General features: G+C 47.4%; 2 protein-coding genes across 4 annotated transcripts in view; one reads left to right on the top strand and one right to left on the bottom strand.

Moving 5' to 3' along the window:
- Positions 1 to 3,977, bottom strand: part of PAFAH1B2 (platelet activating factor acetylhydrolase 1b catalytic subunit 2) — a 28,377-nt gene extending 24,400 nt beyond the window's left edge. Inside the window, 1 exon segment of one of the 2 annotated variants that reach the window (NM_001257739.1) lies at positions 3,839 to 3,977. The gene's annotated coding sequence lies outside the window, so the exon portion shown is untranslated. 2 annotated transcript variants of the gene reach the window in all.
- The window catches only part of SIK3 (SIK family kinase 3), a 299,785-nt gene continuing 287,874 nt past the window's right edge, over positions 3,457 to 15,367 (top strand). For both annotated transcript variants that reach the window (XM_077964365.1, XM_028834008.2), the window contains exon 1: positions 3,457 to 3,595. The gene's annotated coding sequence lies outside the window, so the exon portion shown is untranslated. The remainder of the gene's footprint in view (positions 3,596 to 15,367) is intronic.

Here is a 15,367-nt window from a genome sequence, read left to right as displayed (position 1 = left end):
ATATTCCCAATTACATAGTCTTTTTTTTTTTTTGGCGCTATGAATACAAGGTGATCCTTCTTCCCCTACAATGGCAAAGTATCAGAGCAGAAATGTGTTTCTTTGTGCCTTCTGACTCTGATTTTGTATTATTTTGTCAATCAAAATCTTATTATACAAAGTAGCTTTCAGTTTTACTGATGCCCATGGCTTGGTAACATTTTCAAACATGAGGAAAAGAAAAACTGAGCTACAAACTCATACAAATCTCGTTTTTAAGAACAAGGCAGGGGCCGGGCGCCGTGGCTCACGCCTGTAATCCCAGCACTCTGGGAGGCCTAGACGCGTGGATCACCAGGTCAGGAAATCGAGACCATCCTGGCTAACACGGTGAAACCCCGTCTCTACTAAAAGTGCAAAAAATTAGCTGGGCGTGGTGGTGGGTGCCTGTAGTCCCAGCTACTCAGGAGGCTGAGGCATGAGAATAGTGTGAACCCAGGAGGCGGAGCTTGCAGTGAGCCCAGATCACGCCACTGCACTCCAGTCTGGGCGACAGAGCGAGACTCCATAAAAACGAGGCTGGAAATGCATAACCTAGACGACTATGCATATAGAGGACTCAAACAATTTGGAAATCAGAGAAACTGTTGTGGCTGGGCACAGTGGCTCACTCCTGTAATCCCAACACTTTGGGACACTAAGGCAGGTGGACTGCTTGAGCCCAGGAGTTTGAGACCAGCCTGGGTAACATGGTGAAACTCTGTCTTTACAAAAAACACAACAATTAGCTGGGGGGAGTGGTGGGGGCGCGGTGCGCTACTGCACTCCAGCCTCAGGGACAGAACAAGACCCTGTCTCAAAAATAAAAATTAAACTGGCTTTTCTTTTATTGAGACGGAGTTTCACTCTTGCTGCCCAGGCTGGAGTGCAACAGCGCGATCTCGGCTCACTGCAACCTCCGCCTCCTGGGTTCAAGCAATTCTCCTGTCTCAGCCTCCAGAGTACTGAGATTACAGGTGCCCACCACCACTCCCGGCTAATTTTTGTATTTTTAGTAGAGATGCGATTTCAAATCATATTGGTCAGGCTAGTCTCGAACTCCTGACATCATGTGATCCGCCCGCCTTGGCTTCCCAAAGTGTTGAGATTATAGGTGTGAGCCACCGCGCCTGGCCGGCTTTTTTTTTTTTTTTTTGAGACAGGACTTCATTCTGTTGCCTGCGCTGAAGCACAGTGGAGAAATCATGGGTCACTGCAGTCTCCACCTCCTGCATTCAAGCGATCCTCTTGAACAGAAGCTGCCTGACCTTTTTTTTTTTGGTAGATGGGGGTCTCACCATATTGCTCAGGCTGACCTGCAACTCCTAGGCTCAAGTGATCCTAGCACCTTGGCCTCTCAAAGTGCTGGAATTACAGGCATGAGTCATGGCGCCCAGCCAGCTGCGTTTTGTTTTTTGTTTTTCACTGACAGGGTCTCTGTCAGTCGTTAGCTGGAGTGAAGTGGCTTAACACAGCTCAAGACAGCCTTGATCTCCTGGGCTCAAGTGATCCTTACATTTCTTCCTTCCAGAGTAGCTGGGACTACAGGCGCAGGCCACCACGTATGGCTAATTTTTAAATTTTGTAGAGAGGAGGTCTTGCCATGTTGCTCAGGCTCCAACTGTTGTATTCTTTCCAATTAAAATGAAGAATTATCTGCTCTTATGGGCACATAAAATAAGAACAAACTAAGAGCTACCCAGTGGTGAGACACAAACTTCTGAGTCACTTCGGGTTTCCTGCGCCTGCAATCTCAGCACTTTGGGAGGCCAAAGCTGGTGGATCACTTGAGGTCGGAAGTTCAAGACCTGCCTGGCCAACATGGCAAAACCCCGTCTCTACTAAAAAAAATACAAAATTAGCTGGGTGTGGTGGCGCGTGCCTTGCTGTAAGCTTGAACCGGGAGGCAGAGGTTGTAGTGAGTCGGGATCGCTCCACTGCACTCCAGCCTGGACAACAGACTGAGACTCCGCCTCAAAAAAAAAAAAAAAAGAGCGAGCAAGCAGAAAGAAAGAAAGAAAGAAAGAAAAGAAAGAAAGAAAGAAAGAAAAGAAAGAAAGAAAGAAAGAAAGAAAGAAAGAAAGAAAGAAAGAAAGAAAGAAAGAAAGAAAGAAAGAGCGAGCAAGCAGAATGCAAATAAAAGGTCTGAAGAACAAGTTTTGTTAATTTGCCACAACAGACTGTACTCCAGGGGAAGCTTTGTTGTCCATTAAAGTGAGTTCTCCGGGAAGATGAGGAGTAACCGACTTCCACGATTTTCCTGCGTTTTCTATATTCTCTACTTACTATGACAATACAGTACTAGAATGTCCAAGTGCTTATACCAGCATAGTGTAATGTATTTAATGAGAAACCAGTTCCAACAACAAAGCATTATAAATTTTCAAGCTGAGTTAGATGTTTTTTAGTCTGAACCAGGAAAACACATCGAGTGGGAAAGTTGAACCAAGAATTCAGAGATTTAGAATGTTTCCACTCAGACCTAAGACTCTCCACTTTGTTTCAGAGGGAGTGGGTATGGTTATTGTGAAGAGGAAGGCGGCCCTCATCCTGAATACCCGGTAGCCTCCGTGAGCTGGTGGGTGGGTCCTCCGGTCCAGTACCTCCATAATTTATGATCAAATGCCCAAGCCAACAAACTAATGCACGTTGATTTCCTAGTCCTCCCCTTCTCCCCCACAAGGAGGCAACCTTTATGTCAGAACAAGGTGCCCAGAAGAAGCCAAAGACACAAGGCACATCCAAGGCAAAGACAATCTTAAGCACTTTCTCCTTCCACTTTCTCCGCACCTTACCCCTCGGCCCAAACCCTTCCCGTAATTTCAAGCTGTACTGAGGTCCTAGGGTGGATCCGGGTGGTCTTTCCTTTCTCTACGGGTAAGCTCTACAAACAGGCTAAAGCTCCCAGCGTTAGTGTTCTTAAGTTTGTGTATAAATTCTGAAAAGCAACGCTGGCCTGCGAGCTATGAAAAGCAGAAGCATGAGTCACCACGCAACGGGTCAATCAAACCTGTAGACCAGAAGGCACGGATCTGGCAAACGGGACGGCGAGCCAGGAAAAAAAACATCCCCCCAAACCTCTCCGCTGACAGGTTTATCTAGCTGGCTGACCTTGGGCAGGTCACCAGCCGCTCCGAGCACATTCATGTCTAAGATGAGATGCGGGCTGGAAAGCCTTCCAAGAAATAATCCCTTCCGAGTGGTGACGGTCTATGAACCTTTTGAATACAAACATCTTAAGAGGTAACGGAGAAGTTTCTAAAGAGCTGCAATTTTTCAACAAAAGGAGCAGGCAAAAGTGTTCGGTAAAAACACAACGGAGTAACTGGTTTTGCCCTCCGACCAGACGCGAGGGGAGAGAAGGGTGAGAAGTTACACCCCTGGGATGGAGGGAAAATGTAGCAGCTGAGACCAGGGCAGGAGCGGCAGCGCCCACCCTGGGCGAGCTGGGGTGCGCGAGGCCTACCGCGGGTGGGCCCGGCAGGGCAGGGCGGGGCGGGGCGCCCTCCGCGCTACTCTCCCGGGAAAGGCGGTGGAGGCGCCGGCCGGCGGCTGAGGAGAGTCGACAGCTTTCGGGGTAGGATGTCGGGAAAGGGTTCGCAGGGCAAAGACTACCTGCGCCGGCGGCTGGGAAGCCGACGCCGGGCCCGCAGAGAAGGCGCGCGCTCGCGAGGCCCCCCCAAGGGGATGGGGTGGCGTGGGGGGAGGGGCCGCAATGGTGGGGGAGGGGAGGTCGCGGGCCTCTCACAATAACACCTCGCAGCCCCTTCCGACCCCCGCCTCTAAGCCACCGGCTCACCGCGACCCTGGATGCACTCACTGAAGTAGAGGGTCCGTGCGGGCCCCAAGCGGCTGAGGCGTCGGCGGGTGGCGCGTCTGTCGCTCGCTCGGTCCCAGCGGCCCCGCTCCGGCGCGTCCCTCCTCCGGCCCCAGCACCAGCAGCAGCTCTTCCACTTCCGGTTCCCCTGCCACTCAGGCAAATGGCTTCCGGAAGTCCCGCCCGCACCCCGCCTCGCCTCAGCGTGGTTCCTCTCTACCCGCCCTCGCTCTCCCGGCCTCTGGCGGCGTTCGCCCAGGTGTCCCGCCACGCCCCGTTGGGTACCCTGCTTTGTTCTCGCTCTTACCCCCATTTTGTGTGGCGTCTGAGCTACATGGGCCTCTCTGTTTACTCCAACTGCATCGCTCAATCCTGCGTTCGTGCCACCGCAGTGTGGAGCTGGCATTCGGGACAATGTGGCGTGAAGTCACACTGACGCCATTCCCTTCACACTCAGCCAACTTGGCTTCTTCCTCCACCCATGGAATAAACCAGACTGCTGAAAGTGGGAGGGAAATAGCGGACCAAGGTTAAGGAGGCAGTACCTGACATTTATTAGTGGAATTTCTGTTTCTATGACGAATGTGGAGATTTTAGGTGACCGCCTGTTAAGGTGATATATAGGGGGATGACGAACCCCAGGCTTTTCCTTAAAAGATCCATCCCGTTTTGGGGAAGACATACATATGCAAAGTCAATATTGTAAAGTTTATATGCTAAATAAATGCAGGATCTATAAAAGTAGAAAGGAGGGGCAAGAGATGTGTTCGAGCTTTTATAGCAGCGCAACGGTTGGTGGAGCAGTGCCCTGAGCTGGCCCTTTAAGGATTTCAGCTCTATGCTGGTGAATAGGCAGAGCCTTCCAGGGCTCTTAAACTGATGTTGGGGGGAGCGTTGATTTTGCTGACAAAACCTGTTAAGAATACTGTGAAATCCTGGGAGCCTAAAATGTCAAGATATGTCAAGTAATTTTTCTTTTTTTTTTTTTATTATACTTCAAATTCTAGGGTACATGTGCACAACGTGCAGGTTTGTTACATAGGTATACATGTGCCATGTTGGTTTGCTGCACCCGTCAACTCGTCATTTACATTACGTATTTCTCCTAATGCTATCCCTCCCCCAGTCACCCATCCCCCGACAGACCCCCATGTGTGATGTTCCCCACCCTTTGTCCAAGTGTTCTCACTGTTCAATTCCCACCTATAAGTGAGAACATGTGGTGGTTGGTTTTCTGTCCTTGTGATAGTTTGCTGAGAATGGTGGTTTCCAGCTTCATCCATGTTCCTGCATAGGATATGAATGCATCCTTTTTATGGCTGCATAGTATTCCATGGTGTATATGTGCCACATTTTCTTAATCCAGTCTATCATTGATGGACATTTGGGTTGGTTCCAAGTCTTTGCTATTGTGAATAGTGCCGCAATGAACATATGTGTGCATGTGTCTTTATAGTAGCATGATTTATAATCCTTTGGGTTTATACCCAGTAATGGGATTGCTGGGTCAAATGGTATTTCTAGTTCTAGATCCATGAGGAATCGTCACACTGTCTTTCACAATGGTTGAACTAATTTACACTCCCACCAACAGTGTAAAAGCATTCCTATTTCTCCACATCCTCTCCAGCATCTGTTGTTTCCTGACTTTTTAATGATCACCATTCTAACTGGTGTGAGATGGTATCTCATTGTGGTTTTGATTTGCATTTCTCTGATGACCAGTGATGATGATTTTTTCATGTGTCTGTTGGCTGCATAAAGTCTTCTTTTGAGAAATGTCTGTTCTTATCCTTTGCCCACTTTTTGATGGGGTTTTTTTCTTGTAAATTTGTTTAAGTTCTTTGTAGATTCTGGATATTAACCCTTTGTCAGATGGGTAGATTGCAAAATTTTTCTCCCATTCTGTAGGTTGCCTGTTCACTCTGATGGTAGTTTCTTTTGCCATGCAGAAGCTCTTTAGTTTAATTATATCCCATTTGTCTATTCTGGCTTTTGTTGCCATTCTTTTTGGTGTTTTAATCAGGAAGTCTTTGCCCATGCCTGTGTCCTGAATGGTATTGCCTATGTTTTCTTCTAGGGTTTTATGGTTTTAGGTCTAACATTTAAGTCTTTAATCCATCTTGAATTAATTTTTGTATAAGGTGTAAGGAGGGGTTCCAGTTTTAGCGTTCTGCATATGGCTAGCCAGTTTTCCTGGCACCATTTATTAAATAGGGGATGCTTTCCCCATTGCTTGTTTTTGTCAGGTTTGTCAAAGAGCGGATGGTCATAGATGTGTGGTGTTATTTCTGAGGCCTCTGTTCTGTTCTATTGGTCTATATATCTGTTTTGGTACCAGTACCATGCTGTTTTGGTTACTGTAGCCTTGTAGTATAGTTTGAAGTCAGGTAGCATGATGCCTCCAGCTTTGTTCTTTTTGCTTAGGATTGTCTTGGCAATGCGGGCTCTTTTTTGGTTCCATATGAACTTTAAAGTAGTTTTTTCCAATTCCATGAAGAAAGTCATTGGTAGCTTGATGGGGATAGCACTGAATCCATAAATTACTTTGGGCAGTGTGGTCATTTTCACGATACTGATTCTTCCTATCCATGAGCATGGGATGTTCTTCCATTTGTTTGTATCCTCTTTTATTTCATTGAGCAGTGGTTTGTAGTTCTCCTTGAAGAGGTCCTTCACATCCCTTGTAAGTTGGATTCCTAGGTATTTTATTCTCTTTGTAGCAATTGTGAATGGGAGTTCACTCATGATTTGGCTCTCTGTTTGTCTGTTATTGGTGTATAGGAATGCTTGTGACTTTTGCAGATTGATTTTGTATACTGAGACTTTGCTGAAGTTGCTTATCAGCTTAAGGAGATTTTGGGCTGAGACGATGGGGTTTTTTAAATATACAATCATGTCATCTGCAAACAGGGACAATTTGACTTCCTCTTTTCCTATTTGAATACCCTTTATTTCTTTATCTTGCCTGATTGCACTGGCCAGAACCTCCAACACTATGTTGAATAGGAGTGGTGAGAGAGGGCATTCTTATCTTGTGCCGGTTTTCAAAGGGAATGCTTCCCATTTTTGCCCATTCAGTATAATATTGGCTGTGGGTTTGTCATAAATAGCTCTTACTATTTTGAGATACGATCCATCAATACCTAGTTTATTGCGAGTTTTTAGCATGAAGAGCTGTTGAATGTTGTCAAAGGCCTTTTCTTCGTTGAGATAATCATGTGGTCTTTGTTGTTAGTTTTGTTTATGTGATGGATTACGTTTATTGATTTGTGTATGTTGAACCAGCCTTGCATCCCAGGGATGAACCCGACTTGATCATGGTGGATAAGCTTTTTGATGTGCTGCTGGATTCAGTTTGCCAGTATTTTATTGAGGATTTTCGTATCGATGTTCATCAGAAATATTGGTCTAAAATTATCTCGTTTTTGTTGTGTCTCTGCCAGGCTTTGGTATCAGGATGATGCTGGCCTCATAAAATGAGTTAGGGAGGATTCCGTCTTTTTCTATTGATTGGAATAGTTTCAGAAGGAATGGTAACAGCTCCTCTTTGTAGCTCTAATAGAATTTGGCTGTGAATCTGTCTGGTCGTGAACTTTTTTTTGGTTGGTAGGCTATTAACTATTGCCTCAATTTCAGAGCCTTTTGTTGGTCTATTCAGAGATTCAACTTCTTCCTGGTTTAGTCTTGGGAGGGTGTATGCGTCCAGGAATTCATCCATTTCGTCTAGATTTTTTATTTATTTGCGTAGAGGTGTTTATAGTATTCTCTGATGGTAGTTTGTATTTTTGTGGGATCGGTGGTGATATTCCCTTTATCATTTTTTACTGCATCTGTTTGATTATTCTCTCTTCTTTATTAGTCTTGCCAGCGGTCTATCAATTTTGTTGATCTTTTCAAAAAAGCTCCTGGATTCATTGATTTTTTGAAGGGTTTTTGTGTCCCTATCTCCTTCAGTTCTGCTCGGATCTTAGTTATTTCTTGCTTTCTGCTAGCTTTTGAATGTGTTTGCTCTTGCTTCTCTAGTTCTTTTAATTGTGATGTTAGGGTGTCAATTTTAGATATTTCCTGCTTTCTCTTGTGGGCATTTAGTGCTGTAAATTTCTCTCTATGCACTGCTTTAAATGTGTCCCAGAGATTCTGGTACGTTGTGTTTTTGTTCTCATTGGTTTCAAAGAACATCTTTATTTCTGCCTTCATTTTGTTATTTACCCAGTAGTCATTCAGGAGCAGGTTGTTCAGTTTCCATGCAGTTGTGCTGTTTTGAGTGAGTTTCTTAATCCTGGGTTCTAATTTGATTGCACTGTGGTCTGAGAGACAGTTTGTTGTGATTTCTGTTCTTTTACATTTGCTGAGGAGTGCTTTATTTCCAATTATGTGGTTCATTTTAGAATAAGTGCAATGTGGTGCTGAGAAGAATGTATATTGTGTTGATTTGGGGTGGAGAGTTCTGTAGATGTCTACTAGGTCGGCTTGGTGCAGAGCTGAGTTCGAGTCCTGGATATCCTTGTTAACCTTCTGTCTTGTTGATCTGTCTAATATTGTATGTCAAGTAATTTTTCAACTAACTTGTGCTGTCAAGTGGCACTAAGTGTGTATTACTTTAGACATATATAATCCAATCTAATTTTGTCCTCATATAAAATGATGTTTATGTTACTAATTTACCTTGGAATTCTCTTGGAGCTGCTCACACACTATATGGCATGCCTGTAGGTGCTCAGTAAATATTTGTTGTTCTGAGGGTTTTATTAGAAAGAATTCATGTTTGGAGAACTGAAAGGATGATACTAAAGAGGCAGCCCGGCTGGGAGCAGTGCCTCACACCTGTAATCCCAGCACTTTGGGAGGCCAAGGCGGGTGGATCACCTGAGGTCAGGAGTTTGAGACCAGCCTGACCAACATGGAGAAACCACCTCTCTTCTAAAAATACAAAATTAGGCTGGGCACGGTGGCTCACGCCTGTAATCCCAGCACTTTGGGAAGCCGAGGTGGGTGGATCACGAGGTCAGGAGATCGAGACCATCCTGGCTAACACAGTGAAACCCCGTCTCTACTAAAAATGCAAAAAATTAGCCGGGCGTGGCGGCGGGTGCCTGTGGTCCCAGCTACTTGGGAGGCTGAGGCAGGAGAATGGCGTGAACCCGGGAGGCCGAGCTTGCAGTGAGCCGAGATCGTGCGACTGCACTCCAGCCTGGGCGACTGGGCAAGACTCTGTCTCAAAAAAAAAAAAAAAACAAATTAGCTGGGCGTTGTGGCACATGCCTGTAATCCCAGCTACTCGGGAGGCTGAGGCAGGAGAATCGCTTGAACCTGGAAGGCAAAAGTTGCAGCGAGCTGAGATCCACCGTTGCACTCCAGCCTAAGCAAGAAGAGTCAACCTCCACCTCAAAAAAAAGAGGCGCCTGGCCCGGTGGCTCACGCCTGTAATTCCAGCACTTTGGGAGGCGGAGGCGGGCAGATCACAAGGTCAGGAGATCGAGAGCATCCTGGCTAACATGGTGAAACCCTGTCTCTACTAAAAATACAAACAATTAGCCGGGCGCGTGTAGGCTGAGGTAGGAGAATGACGTGAACCCGGGAGGCGGAGGTTGCAGTGAGCCAAGATGGTGCCACTGCACTCCAGCCTGGGCAAAAGATCCAGACTCCGTCTCAAAAAAAAAAGAGGCCGCCCATCTCCAGGTGGATAGTGTTAAGGGAAAAAAAAAAAAGGGGATGGAGGCCAACCCAAAGGCGGCACCAATCCCCTGTCCAACACCTTCTCACCGAAAGTTCCCGTTTGGCTGGAGGAAGCCCCTGTGGCTCTGACCAGACTTCTCTGGCAGCAATCCTCTGCCATTTGTATCTTAAGAAGGCCCTCACCCTCTTTGAGTGGAGTCAGAGGATGCCTCAGATTCCACATGTAAGCATCAGGGCTGCTTTCTCTCAAGAGCTCTCTAATTTTGGGAAAGAAGAGCCTGTCCCACACTGTCAGGCCCTGAGGTCAGCAGATCTGCTCCTCCTTCCCGTGCAGTAGGTCGTCTAGGTGCTGATGAGGGCAGTCCAGGGTGCTCTTGTTCTGAGACAGGCTCCAGTCCCCTTGCTCCAGCAGGTCTGGGACAAGGAGGTCAGAGGTGGTGGAAAGGCCCCTGCTCTCTGTTTCCACTTCGTCTGGATCCTTGCTGCTGCAAAGTGGCACTGATTCTAGCTCTGTCCCTTCCTCCTTGGCTTTCCGGCTCCGATGGGGCCAGTGGCAGGGTCCACTCCTACAAACTTGGTTGGAAGCCACATTCCTCTGGCTCAAATATACTTCCAGCATGTAGTAAATGGTCCAGAAGACGGTGAAACAGCCTACCAGCACCAGAGTCTGGGGTCGAGGCAAGCACCTACGTGAGGCACTGTTTCCCGAAACCTACAAGCTTTCTCAGCCCAGGACAATGAGCTCAGAAAGTCTTTTTCCTTCTAGGGACTGCCTTTTTCACACAAACTCTTTCCCCTGCCCCCTCCCCCGACAAGACCTGTCCTGTAAGAGTTAGGCTAGCAGGGTAGGAGCAATGCTATGAAACCACTGCTGGGACCCAGGTCTTCCCAGTCCTTTGCCACGCAGGTCACCCCGAGAAGCACACTAAGAACTCCATCCCCAAGACAGGACAGTCCCGTCTACCCGCAGCTTGAGTCTTGGCCCTAGTACCTTGAGGGTGTTGGGGGTGATGGTGTAACCATCTTCCTCAGGAATTTTCAGCCCCGGTGGGCAGGGCAGGGTGAAGTCATCGTGCAGGTATTTTCCACTCATGGCACTCTCTAGCAGCCTGTGGAGAAGAAAAGAGGATGCCCCACTGACTGTGGTGCCTATACCATCTGCCCTCACCCATCTTCCCCTCTTACAGCTGAAGACAGGGAAGCCCCACAGCAGAAAGGAGAGGCCCAGACTGAGTTCCCAGCCCAGGGCTCCATCTCCCGGCTTGAGGCTGGAGCTGGGAAACACAGCCGGGGTTCAGAGGGCGATGGGCTCCCTAGGCGGCCCTTCCCCTGTGAGTGGCCTTCCATCTGACACATGCAGCTTTACCCACCTTTGTCTGTCCCTGATGTCTACTGGACTCCACACAGAGCCATATAGGGTCAGCTGCCATTGCCGGAGGATGCCCACCTGGAATGACTCATCCCCTAGGGCAGCAAGGGGCAGCTCGTGAGCTACGCCCCTCTGTCAGCCATGCCAAACAGCAGAGGCCCTGCCCACCCTGCCACCCAAAGGGGCTCAGGCCACATGGTCTGCTCTAGGAGCTGCCTCACTCTGTCCCACCGACCCCAGGATCTGCAGAAGGGCCTCACTGGGTGCCCCTAGGGATGGAAAAGGTTGAAAGGTTGTACTCCAAAGCAGAGTCTTGCTTTTCTCTCCCATATTTTGGGGGTTCAGCTGGGATTCTGCTTGGAGAAAATGTCTTTCTACCAAATTAAAGAAAGCTTTGAAAACCACTGGTCTAGTGAATACCTAACTTGACTGGAGGATGGGAGGGTTGAGCTCAATTTCCAGTCTATACACTGACACTTAAGAGATTCAAAATTCATGGACATTGTGGCCTTCACTTATGGTGACCTTCCACAAGTCACCTCAAACCTCTGGGCCAGTTTAAAAAAAAAATGGTGAAATGAGTCCTGCCCTTACCTGCCTACCGGGGCTGGCCGAAGGATGGTTATACGTAAAAGGACTTGAAATGTGGTTTCGACAAGGACTTTTGTTGCTATTCTAGGAAAATGGGTGGGTCGCTCCTCCAGGGAATATGAGAGGCAGTATAAATGAACAGTTTCAGATAGCAATGCCCATTTCATGGATGGGACACACTCTTGGCATCAACCCTGTTGGTCCAATGGCAACCCTATATATTGCACACGGAACACTTTCTGTGGGGACTCTGAGATGCAGAGGGACCAGATAACAAGCAGGAAAGGCAGGGCCTGGTGCGAGGGCACGAGGCTCACCGACATCCCCAACGACAAGCCTGTAGGTCCCTCGGGCTCTCTCCCCCCAGCATCGCACAGTGGAGAAGGTCCAGTCGTTGAAGCCGTTGGGATCCCTGAGGAAAGAACACAGCAGAAACAGGTGGAAGGCGTGGGCCAGAGAGCTGACCTTCCTCCAGCAACACTTTCTCCCTGTAGTAGCCATGGAAACTTGGGAGGGTGCCCTGAGGGGTTCTCAGGTGCCCCTTGCCCCTGGGATCTCATGGAAGGAGGAACTTGTGTTAACGTGGTGTGGTGGAAAAAGCAAGCATGGAGTATGCACAGGCTTGGAATCCCATGGATCTAGGTTTATTCTTATTCTCTTGGGCACTTACTAGCTCCATGACTTGTTTCCTCTTTTTTTTTTTTTTTTTTTAGAGACAGGGTCTCACTCTGTTACCCAAGCTGGAGTGCAGTGGCATGATCACAGCTCACTGCAGCCTTGACTTCCTGGGCTCAAGTGATCCTCCCACCGCAGTCTCCTGAGCAGCTGGGACTATAGGCATATACCACCATGCTCGGCTAATCTTTAAATTCTTTGTAGAGACGGTCTCACTTTGTTGCCCAAGCTGGTCTTGAACTCCTGGCTTCAAGTGATTCTCCTGCCTTGACCTCCCTAAGTGCTGGGATTACCGGTGTGAGGCACCACGCCCGGCCAGTTTCCTCATTTGTAAAAAGAGGTTACAAAGTCTAATCTACAGGATTCTTAGAAGGATTAGAGAACGTGTATGTGAGGTGCAGGGCCTAGCACTTGAAGAAGGCATGTGATGAAAGGCTTCCAGCCGCCAGGGACAGCCAGTGCCACAGTAGTTCAGGACAGTGCCAGGATCCACTTCTCCCATTTCTTTTCCTTGGAAAGGCCCTTGCTGAAAAGGTTGCTCAGGCCTTGGGCGGGTGTACCTACAAGTCCATCCTGCAGGGGGCGCCGACGAGGGACATCGTGCCGCTGGGGCAGAACAACTTCAGTTCCAAGCTGCCGCGCCCTGGGTGAGTGATGGAAACTGTCACTGCCACATGCTCCAAGGTCTTCAGCCCGGACATCTCCAGGTCCATCCTGCTGACTGTGGAAAGTCAGGCTGGGCAGCTGGGAAACCAGCCCACAACCACGCCTTCACTTCACCCCCACGTACACAAAGACACACGCTCACTGAAGCCACATACAAATGTCTACGGCAACCCTTACTGGGACCTCGCCTATACTAGTAAATAGAATGGAGTTGCTGCTCTCAAATTTACAACATAGCTTCAAGTCTAGTTGGGAAGACAGCACATACCCAAGACACAATATAAGAATCCAGTAGAGCAACTTCAATCATTCATTCATCCAAAAAATTATTTACTGGATACCTCCTACATTTCAGGCACTGTACTAGATGCTGGGAATATAAAGATTCTTATCTTTAGGCATGGTCCCTGTCTTCTACCTGCAAGTGGAAAATGATATGGTATGGGAAACATACATAGTTGATAAGGGAAGAGAAATAAGTCTGATGGTTTTAAGCACACAGCAGTGAGATGCGCTGAAGGAAATGAATACAGATTGGTAGAGACGGTTGATAGGGGGCATTGTAGGCAGTGGAAAAGGCGTGAACAAAAATGGGTGAAAATGCACACATCTCACTGAAGACTATGCACAATTATTTTTTTTAAATGCTGGTGGATAAATTTCATGCAAATTATGTGAGTGAGAAAAACAATCTCAAAAGAAGCATGTAGCCGGGTGTGGTGGTGTGCATCTGTGGTCCCAGGTACCCAGGAGGGTTAAGTGGGAGGATTGCTTGAGCCTGGGAGGTGGAGGTTGCAGTGAGCCATGCTCATGCCGCTACACTCCAGCCTGGGTGACAGAACAAGACTCTGTCTCAAAAAGAAAAAAAAAAGAAAAAGAAAGAAAGAAAAAGAAAAAGGATGCATAGTGCACAATTCCAGTTACGTGACGTTCATTGAAATAACATACCTGCAGAGATAAATAAAAGATAAATGGGTGCCAAGGGCCAGGGATACAGGGAGGGGATGGGTGTCGCCAGAAAGGGGTAACACAATGGAGTCTTGTGATAATGGAATTGTACTGGATCTTGGTTGTGGTGGTAGTTATGCAAGGCTACATGTGATAAAATTGCATACAGCTACACACACGCAAACACAAATATTGACAGCATGTATATCTGGTGAACACTGAATAAGCACTATGGGTTGTACCAACGTCTATTTCTTGGTTTTGATAGTATACTTTAATTGTGTGAAACATTAAGATTGGGAGAAGGGTGCATGGGACTTCCCTTGTACATTTCTTTGCAACCTCCTGTAAATCTACAATTATTAAAAAAAAAAAAAATACTGAAGTGGAAGACTCAACTGGGGACTATTAAGAAATTAGGTTGCAATGAGGACAATTTTTTTTAAACCACCCTTTCTTCCATTAATTTATTCCAGGCCAGGCATGGTGGCTCACTCCTGTAATCCCAGTACTTTGGGAGGCTGAAGCAGGAGGATCGCTTCAGCCTGGGAGACATCATCTCTACTAAAAAATTTTAAAAAATAGCTGGATATAGTGGTAAGCACCTGCGGTCCCAGCTACTCAGGAGGTTGAGGGTAGGAGGATGACTTGTTGAGGAGGTTGAGGCTGCAGTGAACCGTAATTGTGCCTCTACACACACTAGCCTGGGCAACAGAGTGAGATCCTGTCTCAAAAAAAAAAATTATTCCAATATGCCATGCAGAGTGCAATACCTTCATTTTACAGACATAGCAGCTCAGAGAGGTACTGAAAGTAGGTGCTGGGTAACCTAGGATGGGATGGGAAAGGCTTTAAAGATTTTTATTTTAAATAAGCAACTGAGACCTATTATAGATGACTGAGCAAGGACAGAGTTGGTTTTTTGTTTGTTTGTTTTTGTTTTTGTTTTTTTGAGATGGAGTCTAACTCTGTTACCCAGGCTGGAGGGCAGTGGTGTGATCTCGGCTCACTGCAACCTCTGCCTCCTGGGTTCAAGCGATTCTTCTGCCTCAGCCTCTTGAGTAGCTGGGATTACAGGCACCTGCCACCATGCCCAGCCAATTTTTGCATTTTTAGTAGAGACGGGGTTTCACTGTGTTGGCCAGGCTGGTCTTGAACTCTAATCTTGTGATCCGCACCCACCCCCCGGCCTCCCAAAGTGCTGGGATTACATGCTTGAGCCACTGCGCCCAGCCAGGACAGAGTTTTTTTTTAAAAAAGTACTGAAAGAAGGCTACTCTAATAGCTCTGGGTAGGATGAACTAGAGACAGGAAGAGACAGATGGCAGAAGACCAGCTAACATGCCACCGCCTCTTTCTAGGGAGGTGGCTTGTGTGTGGGTAACAGAGACTGGGGAGAAGGAGGAAAGGAAAGGCTCCAGGCTTTCTATGACACCACTTTCTGTCCTTCCTAGTCCCTGTCCTTACTGACCTTCTGCTCAGTCCCCCTCTCACTGCACTCACTGAAGAGTGCCACCTCCCATTATCCACCAGGACACCAGTGTCAGAACTTCACAGTGCTTTACTACCTCCTTAACTCTAGACCTTTATCCGTGCTGTGCTGG

This window comes from Macaca mulatta, chromosome 14 (genome assembly GCF_049350105.2).
Source record: "Macaca mulatta isolate MMU2019108-1 chromosome 14, T2T-MMU8v2.0, whole genome shotgun sequence".
Classification (NCBI taxonomy): Eukaryota; Metazoa; Chordata; class Mammalia; order Primates; family Cercopithecidae; genus Macaca; species Macaca mulatta.
Note: the sequence above shows the minus strand (reverse complement) of the source record. Positions and strands in the feature narration are given on the sequence as shown.